The 6,922-nt window shown below is 57.4% G+C and overlaps 1 long non-coding RNA gene across 1 annotated transcript; it reads right to left on the bottom strand.

The window, feature by feature from the left end:
- Positions 1–2,651: 2,651 nt before the first annotated feature.
- LOC128903586 (uncharacterized) lies at positions 2,652–6,916 on the bottom strand. Its single transcript, XR_008464122.1, has 4 exons — positions 6,731–6,916; positions 5,125–5,235; positions 3,138–3,286; positions 2,652–2,730 (listed from the first exon to the last, which is right to left on the bottom strand). It is a non-coding gene; the product is annotated as an uncharacterized LOC128903586 (long non-coding RNA).
- Positions 6,917–6,922: the final 6 nt, after the last annotated feature.

Genomic DNA, 6,922 nt, shown 5'->3' with positions numbered 1-6,922 from the left:
ACTGTGGGGAGTGCGCAAAACTCAATAAATCTCCAGAAACAGGCCTTTTTGCAGTTTAGGTCTCAGAAGTTCCCTGCAGGTAGATACCGACGCCTACAGGGAAAGGAGAGCAGACGTCTCGGGAGCACAAATTGTGTTCTCCTCTGCTTTTCCAGTTTTGGGGACTGATGAATGGGTGAACAATCGGATGGATCAACACCCGGCTCCAGAACTGGTGCTACGAGCAGGGCTTTGGGTTCTGTCATCGTAGTTTGATCCGCAGGACGCCGGGCCTGCTCGCTAAGAATGGGAAAAGCCGATCCCGAAAGGGGAAAAGGGGACTAGGCCAAGAGTTAGCACGGCTTACGGACAGGGCTTTAAACTAGAAACGAAGGGGGAAGGGGACAAAACCAGGCCCGCCAGTAACGAGCCTAGGGATAAAGGGCCAAGGATGGGGGTGAAATCGGTAGCCCAGCTCAAGTGCATCTACACGAATGCACGCAGCACGGGCAACAAACGGGATGAGCTGGAAGCCATCGTGCAGCACGACAGCTGTGATGCCATCACGGAAGCGTGGTGGGATGACTGTCACGACTGGAATGCTGCGATGAAAGGCTACAAGGTCTTCAGAAGGGACAGGCAAGGGAAGGAGAGGCGGAGGTGTGGCTCTGTGCATTAGGGAATGTTTTGATTGTATAGAGCTAGATTCCAGTGATGATAAAGTCGAGTGTTTATGGGTAAGGATGAAGGGGAAGGGAAATAAGGGAGATCTTGTGCTGGGAGCGTGCTACAGACCACCCAACCAGGAGGAGGAGACAGATGAAGTATTCTGTAAGCAGCTGGCTGAAGTCTCGCAATCACCAGCCCTTGTTCTGGTCGGGGACTTCAACCTGCCGGGCATCTGCTGGAAATACAACACAGCAGAGAGCGGGCAGGCTGGGAGGTTCCTCAAGCGCATGAAAGAGAACTTCCCGAGGTTCCTCAAGCGCATGAAAGAGAACTTCCCGACACAACGGGTAGGTGAGCCCTGCTAGGAAGGAGGTGCCTTGCTGGACCTACTGCTCACGAACAGAGAAGGACCAGTGGGAGATGTGGTGGTCGGAGGCCGTCTTGGGTTCAGTGATCACGAAATGGCCAAGTTTTCATTTCGTAGCTATGTAAGGAGAGGGGTTAGCAAAACCTCCACCTTGGTCTTCCAGAGGGCGGACTTTGGCTTGTTCAGGACAGTCGTGGAGGGAGTCCCTTGGGAGATAGTCCTGAAGGGCAAAGGGGTCCAGGAAGGCTGGACGCTCTTCAAGAAGGAAATCTTAAAGGCCCAGGAGCAGGCTGTCCCCGAGTGTCGCAAGTCTAAAGGGCGGGGAAAATGGCCAGTCTGGATGAATAAGGAAATTCTGATGGAACTTCGGAATAAAAGGAGGGTTTACGACCTTTGGAAGAAGGGACAGGCAACTCAGGAGGAGTACAGAGACCTCATTAGGTTATACAGAGAGAAAATTAGGAAGGCAAAAGCCCAGCTGGAGCTCAACTTGGCCACTAGCATTAAGGACAACCAAAAAAGTGATGGTGTCTTCCCTTGGTATCGCCTTCTCTCAGGCTCTTCTTATACTACCTGGATATTTTCAAGGAGGAGTTTGAGTAGCTTCAGCCATATGTACTTTTATCAGGACTGGTGTAAATCTTCATCACTTCACAATTAAAGGTACAGTTTATGAGGAATTTGGGGCACGGACGCAAGGAAGAGCCATCGCAACCCCGGGAGGCACAGAGCCTTTGCGATGGAGGTGCATTTTGTATAAAGTCCTTGTGACATCAAGCACCAATAAAGACTTAAGTGCCATAGAGATGCACTTTGGAGGACTGAGGGGGCACTTCCGGTGTCATGGAGGACTGAGGGTGCCATAGAGATGCACTTTGGAGGAGTGAGGGGGCACTTCCGGCGTCCTGGAGGACTGAACTGCCATAGAGACGCGCTTTGGAGGACTGAGGGGACACTTCCGGGGTCCTGGAAGACTAAAGTGCCATAGAGATGTACTTTGGAGGAGTGAGGGGGCCCTTCGGTGTTGTGGAGGACTGAGAGTGCCATAGAGACACACTTTGGAGGACTGAGGGGACACTTCCGGGGTCCTGGAGGACTGAGCGTGCCATAGAGACGCCCTTTGGAGGACTGAGGGGACACTTCCGGGGTCCTGGAAGACTAAAGTGCCATAGAGATGTACTTTGGAGGAGTGAGGGGGCCCTTCCGGTGTTGTGGAGGACTGAGAGTGCCATAGAGATGCACTTTGGAGGACTGAGGGGACACTTCCGGGGTCCTGGAGGACTGAACTGCCATAGAGACACACTTTGGAGGACTGAGGGGACACTTCCGGGGTCCTGGAGGACTGAACTGCCATAGAGACGCGCTTTGGAGGACTGAGGGGACACTTCCGGGGTCCTGGAGGACTGAACTGCCATAGAGACGCGCTTTGGAGGACTGAGGGGACACTTCCGGGGTCCTGGAGGACTGAACTGCCATAGAGACGCGCTTTGGAGGACTGAGGGGGTGCTTATGGTGGTACCGCGGAGGACTGACGCGCCATAGAGATGTGTTTCTGAGGGCAGAGCGGCCGCTGCCAAGAATTCCAGGGGCGGAAAGTGCTTCTGGGTCTTTATTGAGGTGGGAAAAGGGGGGGGGGGGGGGCAGCAGGGGGTGGGGTTTGGGGGGAATTCCCGGGGTTTTGGTGCGTCCGTGAGGTCGTTGGGAGGCTCAGTCCTCTGCGGGGGGGTGGAGGGGGGGGGGGGGGGCGGGGTGAATGGGGTCCCCCCCCATCGATGACTCTTTTCCCCCCCCCCATAGAACACCCCTCCCCCCCCATAGATGACCCCTTTCCCCCCCATAGATGACCCCTCCCCCCCATAGATGACTCTTTTCCCCCCCCATAAATGACCCCTTTCCCCCCCTAGATGACCCCTCCCCCATAGATGACTCTTTTCCCCCCCCATAGAACACCCCTCCCCCATAGATGACCCCTTTCCCCCCTATAGATGACCCCTCCCCCATAGATGACCCCTCCCCCCCATAGGATACTCCTCCCCCCCACAGCTGACCCTTTTCCCACCCCAGATAACCACCCCCCCCTCGCCCCATAGATGACACCCCCCCCCCCCCACCCTGCCCATACCATGTGGGGGGCAGGGGGTGACGTTCCGGCAGGGCCGCGTCTCCTCCAGGCGCAGCTGCTGCCCCTCCAGCGTGGGGCAGCGCACCCGGGGCCGCCCCCAGAAGGTGACGTTGAGGGGGGCCGAGTCCGTCACCCCCGTCACCACCAGCCTGCGGGGGGGGTGCTCTCAGACCCATAGAGTCCCACAGACCGCCCCATAGACCCCCCCCACTGACCCTATAGATCCCCCAGCCCCTTTGGCCCCCTCATTGACCCACCCATTGACCCCCCATTGCCCCTATAGACCCCCACATTGACCCTATAGACCCTCCATTGACCCCATAGACCCCCCAGCCCCATAGACCCCCCATTGCCCCTATAGACCCCCACATTGACCCTATAGACCCCCACATTGTCCCTATAGACCCTCCATTGACCCCATAGACCCCCCAGCCCCGCAGATGCCCCATTGACCCCATTGAACCCCAGCCCCGTAGAACCCCCATTGACCCTATAGATCCCCCAGCCCCATAGACACCTTGATTGACCCCATAGACCCCACCCCCATTAACCCGTTACATTTCCCAGCGCCATTGGGCCCCTCATTGACCCACCCATTCACCCCATAGACCCCCCAATGACCCTATAGACCCCTACATTGACGCTATAGACCTCCATTGACCCATAGACCCCCCTGCCCCATAGACCCCCCATTGCCCCTATAGAACCCCCCCATTGACCCTATAGATCCCCCAGCCCCATTGGCCCCCTCATCGACCCACCCATTGACCCCATAGACCCCCCATTGCCCCTATAGAATCCCCCCATTGCCCCTATAGAACCCCCCCATTGACCCTATAGATCCCCCAGCCCCATAGACACCTTCATTGACCCATAGACCCCCCCCCCCATTAACCCTTTACCTTTCCCAGCCCCATTGGCCCCCTCATTGACCCACCCATTCACCCCATAGACCCTCACATTGACCCTATAGACCCCCACACTGACCCTATAGACCCCCCAGCCCCATAGACCTCCATTGACCCCATAGACCCCCACATTGACCCTATAGACCTCCATTGACCCCATAGACCCCCCCGCCCCATAGAGCCCCCATTGACCCTATAGGCCCCCATTGCCCCTATAGACCCCCCCCATTGACCCCATAGACCCCCCTGCCCCATTGACCCCCCATTGCCCCTATAGACCCCCACATTGACCCTATAGACCCTCCATTGACCCCATTGACCCCCCAGCCCCGTAGGAGCCCCATTGACCCTATAGATCCCCCAGCCCCACAGACACCTTCATTGACCCCATAGACCCCCCCCCATTAACCCTTTACATTTCCCAGCCCCATTGGCCCCCTCATTGACCCACCCATTCACCCCATAGACCTTCACATTGACCCTATAGACCTCCATTGACCCTACAGACCCCCCAGCCCCATAGACCTCCATTGACCCCATAGACCCCCCCTGCCCCATAGACCCCCCATTGACCCTATAGGCCCCCATTGCCCCTATAGAACCCCCCTATTGACCCTATAGATCCCCCAGCCCCGTTGGCCCCCTCATCGACCCACCCATTAACCCCATAGACCCCCCATTGCCCCTATAGAACCCCCCCATTGCCCCTATAGAACCCCCCCATTGACCCTATAGATCCCCCAGCCCCATTGGCCCCCTCATTGACCCACCCATTGACCCCATAGTCCCCCCATTGACCTCATAGACCCCCCCATTGACCCCATAGATCCCCCAGCCCCATAGACCCCCATAGACCCCATAGGTCTCCCAGCCCCATAGTCCCCCCTGTTGACCCTATAGATCCCCCCATTGACGCCATAGACCCCCTCCATTGACACCATAGACCCCCACTGACCCCATAGACCCCCCCGTTGACCCTACAGGCCCCCCCCAGCCCCATAGACCCCCCCCATCGACCCTACAGGCCCCCCCCAGCCCCATAGACCCCCCCCATTGACCGTATAGGCCCCTATACGCACGGGTAGGCGGGGTAGATAGGCTGGCACTCCCGAAGCGGCTACGTGTGGGGCTGGCCCCACACGGGGGGTTGCAGAGGCCCCAGGGGCTCCAGTCCGACCAGTTTCCCTGCACTGGGGGCACGGGGCAGCCTCACCCCACAGCCCCCACCCCACAGGGCCGGGCAGTATAGGGGGCGGGCTATGGGGCGGTAGGGGGCTCAGGGTGTCTATGGGTCACTGGGGGGGGGGCTGTGGGGCCCTGTGGGATGGCTATAGGGCACTATAGGGTTCTATAAGGTTCCGTAGGGCAGCTATAGGGCACTATGGGGCAGTTATAGGGCTCTATAAGGTTCCATATGGCAGCTATAGGGCGCTATATGGTTCTATAAGGTTCCATAGGGCAGCTATGGGGTGCTATAGAGTTCCATGGGGCAGCTATAGGGCTCTATAAGGTTCCATAGGGCAGCTATGGGGTGCTGTAGAGTTCCATGGGGCAGCTATAGGGCTCTATAAGGTTCCATAGGGCAGCTATAGGGCACTATAGGGTTCTATAAGGTTCCATAGGGCAGCTATGGGGTGCTATAGAGTTCCATGGGGCAGCTATAGGGCTCTATAAGATTCCATAGGGCAGCTATAGGGCACTATAGGGTTCTATAGGGTTCCACAGGGCAGCTATGGGGTGCTATAGAGTTCCATGGGGCAGCTTTAGGGCTCTATAAGGTTCCATGGGGCAGCTATAGGGTACTATAGAGTTCCATGGGGCAGCTATAGGGCTCTATAAGGTTCCATAGGGCAGCTATGGCGTGCTATAGAGTTCCATGGGGCAGCTATAGGGCTCTATAAGTTCCATAGGGCAGCTATGGGGTGCTATAGAGTTCCATGGGGCAGCTATAGGGCTCTATAAGATTCCATAGGGCAGCTATAGGGCACTATAGGGTTCTATAGGGTTCCACAGGGCAGCTATGGGGTGCTATAGAGTTCCATGGGGCAGCTTTAGGGCTCTATAAGGTTCCATGGGGCAGCTATAGGGTACTATAGAGTTCCATGGGGCAGCTATAGGGCTCTATAAGGTTCCATAGGGCAGCTATGGCGTGCTATAGAGTTCCATGGGGCAGCTATAGGGCTCTATAAGTTCCATAGGGCAGCTATGGGGTGCTATAGAGTTCCATGGGGCAGCTATAGGGCTCTATAAGGTTCCATAGGGCAGCTATAGGGCACTATAGGGTTCTATAAGGTTCCATAGGGCACCTATGGGGTGCTATAGGGTTCCATAAGGCAGCTATAGGGTGCTACAGCGCCCTTTAAGGTTCCATAGGGCAGCCATAGGGTTCCATAAGGTTCTATCGGGGCAGCTATAGGGCTCCATAGGGTTCCACAAGGCAGCTGTAGGGCGCTATGGGGCAGCTATGGGGCTACATAGGGTCCCAAAGGGCAGCTATAGGGTTCTATAGGGCTCCATAGGGTCCCGAAGGGCAGCTATAGGGCTCTATAGGGCTCTATAGGGCTCCATAGGGTTCCACAGGGCAGCTCTAGGGTGCTATAGGGCAGCTATAGGCTGCTATGGGGCAGCTCTAGGGCTCTATAAGGTTCCATAGGGCAGCTATGGGGCAGCTATGGGGCGACTCACGCAGGCAGTGCTGGACGTTGTAGCAGGCGCGGAGCTGGATGGTGCCAGCCCCCTCCTGGGTGGGGCAGGGGGGGCCCCCCGGGCCGCGCCCCACACATTCCCGCGTCCGCTTCTGCTGCCCGGCAGCGGGCTGGCAGCTGATGGTGCCCCACGACCGCCGCTCGCAGGGGGTCCAGGTGCCCCACGGCCCCC

This window comes from Rissa tridactyla, unplaced genomic scaffold (genome assembly GCF_028500815.1).
Source record: "Rissa tridactyla isolate bRisTri1 unplaced genomic scaffold, bRisTri1.patW.cur.20221130 scaffold_47, whole genome shotgun sequence".
NCBI lineage: Eukaryota > Metazoa > Chordata > Aves > Charadriiformes > Laridae > Rissa > Rissa tridactyla.
Note: the sequence above shows the minus strand (reverse complement) of the source record. Positions and strands in the feature narration are given on the sequence as shown.